Source organism: Leucoraja erinacea, chromosome 6 (assembly GCF_028641065.1).
Source record: "Leucoraja erinacea ecotype New England chromosome 6, Leri_hhj_1, whole genome shotgun sequence".
In the NCBI taxonomy this organism is placed as follows: Eukaryota; Metazoa; Chordata; class Chondrichthyes; order Rajiformes; family Rajidae; genus Leucoraja; species Leucoraja erinaceus.
In genome coordinates this window covers 63,473,640-63,481,301 of record NC_073382.1, presented here as the reverse complement: position 1 = coordinate 63,481,301, position 7,662 = coordinate 63,473,640, and positions in this window count along the sequence as shown.

Genomic DNA, 7,662 nt, shown 5'->3' with positions numbered 1-7,662 from the left:
CATATATTAATATCTTTTGAAACATCCTTGTTTTAATAAGGCATAGTGCTATTCAATTTTCAATTGATTCAGGGCCCCAATAAACATTTATTGACCACTGCCCATACTTTGCAAACTTCTGATCTCTGAACTCTTAAAAATGTACACATGTGAAATGTTCCCACTGTTGGTATAATCAATAGTGCACGAATTGGGGTACCAGCAGAAAGCATCAGTCCACCAAACAGCTGCCAGTTCTGAGCTTTTGAAATAATAGTGGAACTCTTAGTAGCGATAAACTTCAGGGTCTAATTTCTGAGATTCTGTGCTCCCCACTGCACATGATACTTTCATGTCTTTGAAATGGAAAGTGATGAGGGCAGGAAGTTGTTTGCCAACGATCCCTATATTTTGAGAAATACATCTAGAAGACATTACTGCATATTTTCAAACCATTTTGGAATTTATTGAAATCAAAGCATGTGCATTGTTTGCACATTTTATAAACATGTACTGAAATAAGCCAGAAATAAGTATAGGAGACAGATCATGGTGTCAGCTTTTGCGCAAAGCCAGTTTGTTTCAAGTGCTGCTGAACTGAACTAACATAATTAAACTAAGGAATAGGAGAAGCCAACTTAGCCACTCATAGCTGCTCTGTCATTCAATAAGATTCAATAACAAATCTAGGAATAAGTTTGTGGGATACCTTTTTCAGAACGTTGGAATGATAAGCTCATAAAGCAACTTTTATATATTAGGGGTTCAACCTTGCTTCTCTTACTTCTCATGTAACCTCCTAAATAACAAGCATTTGTTACCGACAGTATTATTTTTACCATAATCTTTATCGGCTAGTTCCAAGACAATTTGACGTAATATTAATAGGATTAGATTAAATAATTTTCTGAAACAATTACTGCTCTTGGATTTCTTCAATGCAAAAACAATATATTCATAAAAAATGTTTAATATGCTAATCACACCCACTACCACCATTCCTCAACATATTTTCTTTGGATCATTCTTATTTCTAGCTTTACATCATTTACTTTTCTTTAGTTCAAAGTTAATGATCTACACCGCAATCCATTTATTGCTGTTTTGTCTACTTGCTTAAAAGCTCATTGTAACTTAATGGTTCCATCAATGTTTTGAACAATACTGCCTTTCTTTGTGATATTAGCAAATTTGTTTAGTTGGTTTTCTCTCACATCATCTAAATTGTGGATAAATATTGTGACAGTTACAGTTCCAGCAAACATCCTTCTGGAAGTCACAAGAAATATCCTTCCAATTTGAGTAGTATCCACTGTCTCTAGCTGCTCATTTAACATGCTAATTCATAATTATTCACAATTCAGTAATTTAACTTCAACTTCATGCGTTTCAACTTGAATTAGTATTCTCTTCTGAGGGACTGAATCAGAAGTCCATTTAAATAGTTTGCATAGATGTGATCTTGTCCACTATGTTTCATCACCTCGTTAAAATGCCAAGGCAGTATGTATTGATAACACTACTTCCAATGTGCAATTTGATTGTCAATCAGCAGCATTAAGGGGGTGTCCCACTGCGGCGACCTAATCCGCGAGTTCAGAAGAGTTTGCCCTCAACATACTCACAGCAAGGTCGACACAAGGTCCTAGGAGGTCTTTCTAACTCTCCTTCATGCTCGAGAGTAGTCCCCACGTACCCGAGGCCGCAGCTTGGTCGCGGCATATTTTTCAACATGCTGACCGCGAGTAAAAAAATGGAAAAAATCGATATCTTTTTTACTCGTAGGTTTAGTCGAGGTAGGTCCTAGTAGCAGGGCTCGAAATTAGCGGTTGCCCGGGTGCCAATGACCATGCAAAGTGCCGCCGTGCAACCTAAATGCCGAGTCATTTTGCTCGGCTGGCACTGCAGATATTGGTTAATACCAAAGATAGACACGAAAAACTGGAGTAACTCAGTGGGTCAGGCAGCATCTCTGGAGAAAAGGAATGTGACGTTTCGTGTCGGCGGCGAAGATCTATTTCATTATCCACAACCCCACCTATCTTAGTATCATCTGCATACTCACTAATCCAATTTACCACACCATCTTCCAGATCATTGATGTACATGACAAACAACAGTGGACCCAACACAGATCCCTGTGGCACCCCACTAGTCACTGGCCTCCAACCTGACAAACAACTATCCACCATTACTCTCTGGCATCTCCCATTCAGCCACTGTTGAATCCATCTTGCTACTCCACCATTAATACCCAACAATTGAACCTTCTTAACCAACCTTCCATGAGGAACCTTGTCAAAGGCCTTACTGAAGTTCATATATACAACATCCACTGCTTTACCCTCATCAATTTCCCGAGTAACCTCTTCCCTCACAATTTTACCAATTCCAACCAACACGCACTAATTCCCCTGCCTCAATCCATCCATCCCGCACCTTGCCGTATCACCCCCCCCCGACCCCCCCGTGACCCTACTGTGCTGTAAATGTCTTCAGAGCGAAAATTGACTATGTTTGATAACGGAATGTGAACAAATGTGTTTTAAATCCCAATGTTATTATTTGTTTTAATCCATAAAGATGGATTAATTAAATTGTGAACATGTGAAACATTAAAACCGCAGTGTTCGATTGTCACTGCTACCGTTGACACGTTATTACAGAATTCATTTTAACGGCAAATCAATGCTCATATTATGGAGTATCAGTACTGTTATTTAATGAGCAGCATTCACAACTATACAACGGCAAATACAACAAATAATCCTCCGCCATTTCCACCACCTCCAACGCCCAACATGACACTTTTTCAAACTCTCCTAAACTCTTCAAAACTCGCCAATTAGGTCGCCGCAGTGGGACAGCCCCTTTACTGTCACTGATTGAGTTTTATTTTATGTACATGTTCTATGCAATTCCCCCAGTCAATATGTTTTCTCGTAAAATTATACTGATTAAATTGGTGAAAATTATTATAAATTCTGTCTTGTTTCATCTATCTATAAATAAACTATTACTGAGTAAACTGAATTTATCATAGAGCGTTGATTGTGTGCTCACTGTAATATGCAGCCGCTACCGCAATTAATTTCTTAGCAGGGTCATCACGAGACATTCTGATGGTCTCTTATCCATTCTATAATGTCAACGTGTTCAGTCATTTGGTTATTTCCTTTAGACTGCATTAATTTGCTGATAGTAGAAATGAGGCTTATTTTTTTCTGTAATTTCATTTTTTCTTTCATCTACAACAATGACTGAAAGGAATGCAATTTATAATCTAAAGAAATGGTTGCCAAATTTTATTAGGTGGCATGATTGCACCGAGAGTTGAGCCATTACTTCACAGGATCAGACATGGGTTCAATGCTACCTGTGTGACTGCTTTTCTTCAACATCTCAAAGTCGTGTGAATTGGCAGGTTAATTGGCCATTATAAATTGCCTCTAGTTTGCAGGTGAGTAGTAGAGTCGAGAGTGTTTATTTGTCATATGCACTGGATATGAAGCAGAACAATAAAATTCTTCCTTGCTGGACCTTTATAGGGACATTAGATACAATAGGTAGACCACAAGTTATCAGTTATCTAAGTAAACTAGATCATGATATTGCAAAGGCCAGAGTACATTGAGCAACGAGAGAAATGTTTAGATGATTATAGCTGCCTTCTTGAGGCAGCACATCCTGTAGATCCCTTTGATGGTGAGGAGGTCAGTGCTGGTGATGGATTAGGCAAAATCTACTCCTTTCTGCAACCTCCTTTGTTCTTGAGCTTAGGAGGGGGAGATAGATCAGTCATGATTGAATGGCAGAGTAGACGATGGGTTGAATGGCCTAATTCTACATCTATCACTGATGATCCTTATCCAAAATGCAGTTTAAATTTCCTGACAATATCCAGGATGCTATTTTCTTCCTCCAATGTAAATACTGGTGTTTGGAAACATAGTTGATGAAGTAATCACTTCATCATGTCCTCCATTTCATTCTTTTCCTTTGTCTTTTTTTTCCAATTGGAGTATCATTGTTCATTTATCAGGGAGTCCACACTGATCGTACCCACCCTCTTTCTCAAAATATAATTTGTTTACATTGTGGCCGATTTTGAAGTCTGATGCATATTTTTTAAATATTGTAGCTTTTGTAGCTATTATTATTTGTTCCCTTATGGTTTTCCTTATATAACTCGGTCTGCAGGATCTGCACTAACATTGACGTTTTGGTTTGATGTTATTGATGTATCTTGTTGGTGTACTTCCCTTACTACTTTAATCATCGATGGCAGCTTTATTTTAGACAAGTAGAGCTCAAGGCACTTGAGGATATGAAATGGATCAGTGTTAAGTTCTCCACTAGCTTACTGTTATGGGGCACATCAACTCCTATCTCAACAAGAACCTCGACCCACTACAGTTCGCCTACCGCCACAACAGGTCAACGGAAGATGCAATCTCACTGGCTCTCCACTCTGCATTGGATCATTTGGACAATAAAAACACTTATGTCAGGCTGTTTATAGACTACAACTCGGCGTTCAATACCATCATCCACTCCAAGATGGTTACTAAGCTCACGGAACTGGGTCTTTGCGCATCCCTCTGCAATTGGATCCTCGACTTCCTCATCCACAGACCAGTCAATTCGAATTACCAGAAACACTTCATCCTCAGTAACAATCAGTATGGGAGCACCTCAAGGCTGCATGCTCAGCCCCCTGCTTTACTCACTCTATACCCATGACTGCGTAGCCGGACATATTACGAACTCCATCATCAAGTTCGCCGGCAACACCACTGTTGTTGGACGAATCACAGATGGTGATGAGTCAGAGTATAGAAGTGAAATCGACAGATTGACAAAATGGTCACAGGACAACAACCTGGCTCACAACATCAGTAAAACCAAGGAACTGATTGTGGACTTTGGTAGGGGAAGGATGAGGACCCACAATCCTGTTTACATCAATGGACGATGGTGGAGACGATCAAAAACTTCAAATTCCTGGGTATGCGTATTTCCAAAGATCTTTCCTGGACCCAGCACACTGATGCAATTATAAAGAAGACACATCAGCGACTCTACTTCCTGAGAAGATTACAAAGATTCGGCATGTGTGAAAAGAAAGAGATTAGTTAAAACAAATGTAGGCCCCTTGCAGTCAGAAACAGGTGAGTTGATCATGGGGAGCAAGGATATGGCGGACCAATGGAATAACTACTTTGGTTCCGTCTTCACTGAGGAAGACATAAATAATCTGCCGGAAATAGCAGGGGACCGGGGGTCAAAGGAGTTGGAGGAATTGAGTGAAATCCAGATCAGTCGAGAAGTGGTGTTGGGTAAATTGAATGGATTAAAGGCCGATAAATCCCCAGGGCCAGATAGGCTGCATCCCAGAGTACTTAAGGAAGTAGCTCCAGAAATAGTGGATGCATTAGTAATAATCTTTCAAAACTCTTTAGATTCTGGAGTGGTTCCTGAGGATTGGCGGGTAGCAAACGTAACCCCACTTTTTAAGAAGGGAGGGAGAGAGAAAACGGGGAATTACAGACCAGTTAGTCTAACATCGGTAGTGGGGAAACTGCTAGAGTCAGTTATTAAAGATGGGATAGCAGCACATTTGGAAAGTGATGAAATCATTGGACAAAGTCAGCATGGATTTACGAAAGGTAAATCATGTCTGACGAATCTTATAGAATTTTTCGAGGATGTAACTAGTAGAGTGGATAGGGGAGAACCAGTGGATGTGGTGTATCTGGACTTCCAGAAGGCTTTCGACAAGGTCCCACATAAGAGATTAGTATACAAACTTAAAGCACATGGCATTGGGGGTTCAGTATTGATGTGGATAGAGAATTGGCTGGCAAACAGGAAGCAAAGAGTAGGAGTAAACGGGTCCTTTTCACAATGGCGGGCAGTGACTAGTGGGGTAGCGCAAAGCTCAGTGCTGGGACCCCAGCTATTGAAGGCAATTGAAGGCAATATCTCCAAGTTTGCGGATGACACTAAGCTGGGGGGCAGTGTTAGCTGTGAGGAGGATGCTAGGAGACTGCAAGGTGACTTGGATAGGCTGGGTGAGTGGGTAAATGTTTGGCAGATGCAGTATAATGTGAATAAATGTGAGGTTATCCATTTTGGTGGCAAAAACAGGAAAGCAGACTACTATCTAAATGGTGGCCGATTAGGAAAAGGGGAGATGTAGCGAGACCTGGGTGTCATGGTACACCAGTCATTGAAAGTAGGCATGCAGGTGCAGCAGGCAATGAAGAAAGCGAATGGTATGTTAGCTTTCATAGCAAAAGAATTTGAGTATAGGAGCAGGGAGGTTCTACTGCAGTTGTACAGGGTCTTGGTGAGACCACACCTGGAGTATTGCGAACAGTTTTGGTCTCCAAATCTGAGGAAGGACATTATTGCCATAGAGGGAGTGCAGAGATGGTTCACCAGACTGATTCCTGGGATGTCAGGACTGTCTTATGAAGAAAGACTGGAGAGACATGGGTTATACTCGCTAGAATTTAGGAGATTGAGGGGGGATCTTATAGAAACTTACAAAATTCTTAAGCGGTTTGGACAGGCTAGATGCAGGAAGATTGTTCCTGATGTTGGGGAAGTCCAGGACAAGGGGTCACAGCTTAAGGATAAGGGGGAAATCCTTTAAAACCGAGATGAAAAGAACTTTTTTCACACAGAAAGTGGTGAATCTCTGGAACTCGCTGCCACAGAGGGTAGTTGAGGCCAGTTCATTGGCTATATTTAAGAGGGAGTTAGATGTGGCCCTTGTGGCTAAGGGGATCAGAGGGTATGGAGAGAAGGCAGGTACGGGATACTGAGTTGGATGATCAGCCATGATCATATTGAATGGGTGTGCAGGCTCGAAGGGCCGAATGGCCTACTCTTGCACCTAATTTCTATGTTTCTATGTTTCTATGTCAAAGAGAATTCTCCTGAACTTCCATAGGTGCACAGTAGGGAGCATGCTGACTGGTTGCATCGTTGCCTAGTTCGGCAACTTGAAAGTCCAGGAGCGGAAAAGACCGCAAAAAGTTGTGACCACTGCCCCGTCCATCACTGGCTTTGACATCCACACCTTCGAAGTGATCTATCGAAGTTGCTGCCTAAAAAAGGTAGCCATCATCAAAGACTCACACCATCCTGGCCACACACTCGTTTCACCATTGCCATTGGGAAGAAGGTACAGGAGCCCGAAAACTGTAATGCCCAGGTTCAGGAACAGCTGTTTCCCCACAGCCATCAGGCTATTAAACACGACAACAAAAAAGCTCTGAACTGCAACAGATGAAATTATTATTGCACTATATTTGTTGGTTATTGAGTATGTGTGCATGCATATACACACACTGAACTTTTTTTCTTCTCCCGTTAGGTACTATGTTTAAATATTCTGTTGTGCTACAGCAATCAGGAATGTCATTGTCCTATCTGGGACATATGACAATAAAGCACTTGACTTGACTCTTGACTCGTGTTGGTTTACCAATTAGCAAACAACTAGACGGTCTCTTCAATACATGGAAATGCCAGGTAGGGCTACTTGATCTTTCTCACCTCTGGTCATCACGTTGAAGTTGAGATAACCATGTGGCTGCTAATCAGCTCATTACTCATGTCATTACTAAATGTATATATGGTCTGCATTTTTTTTTTGTTTTATGGGAAGAC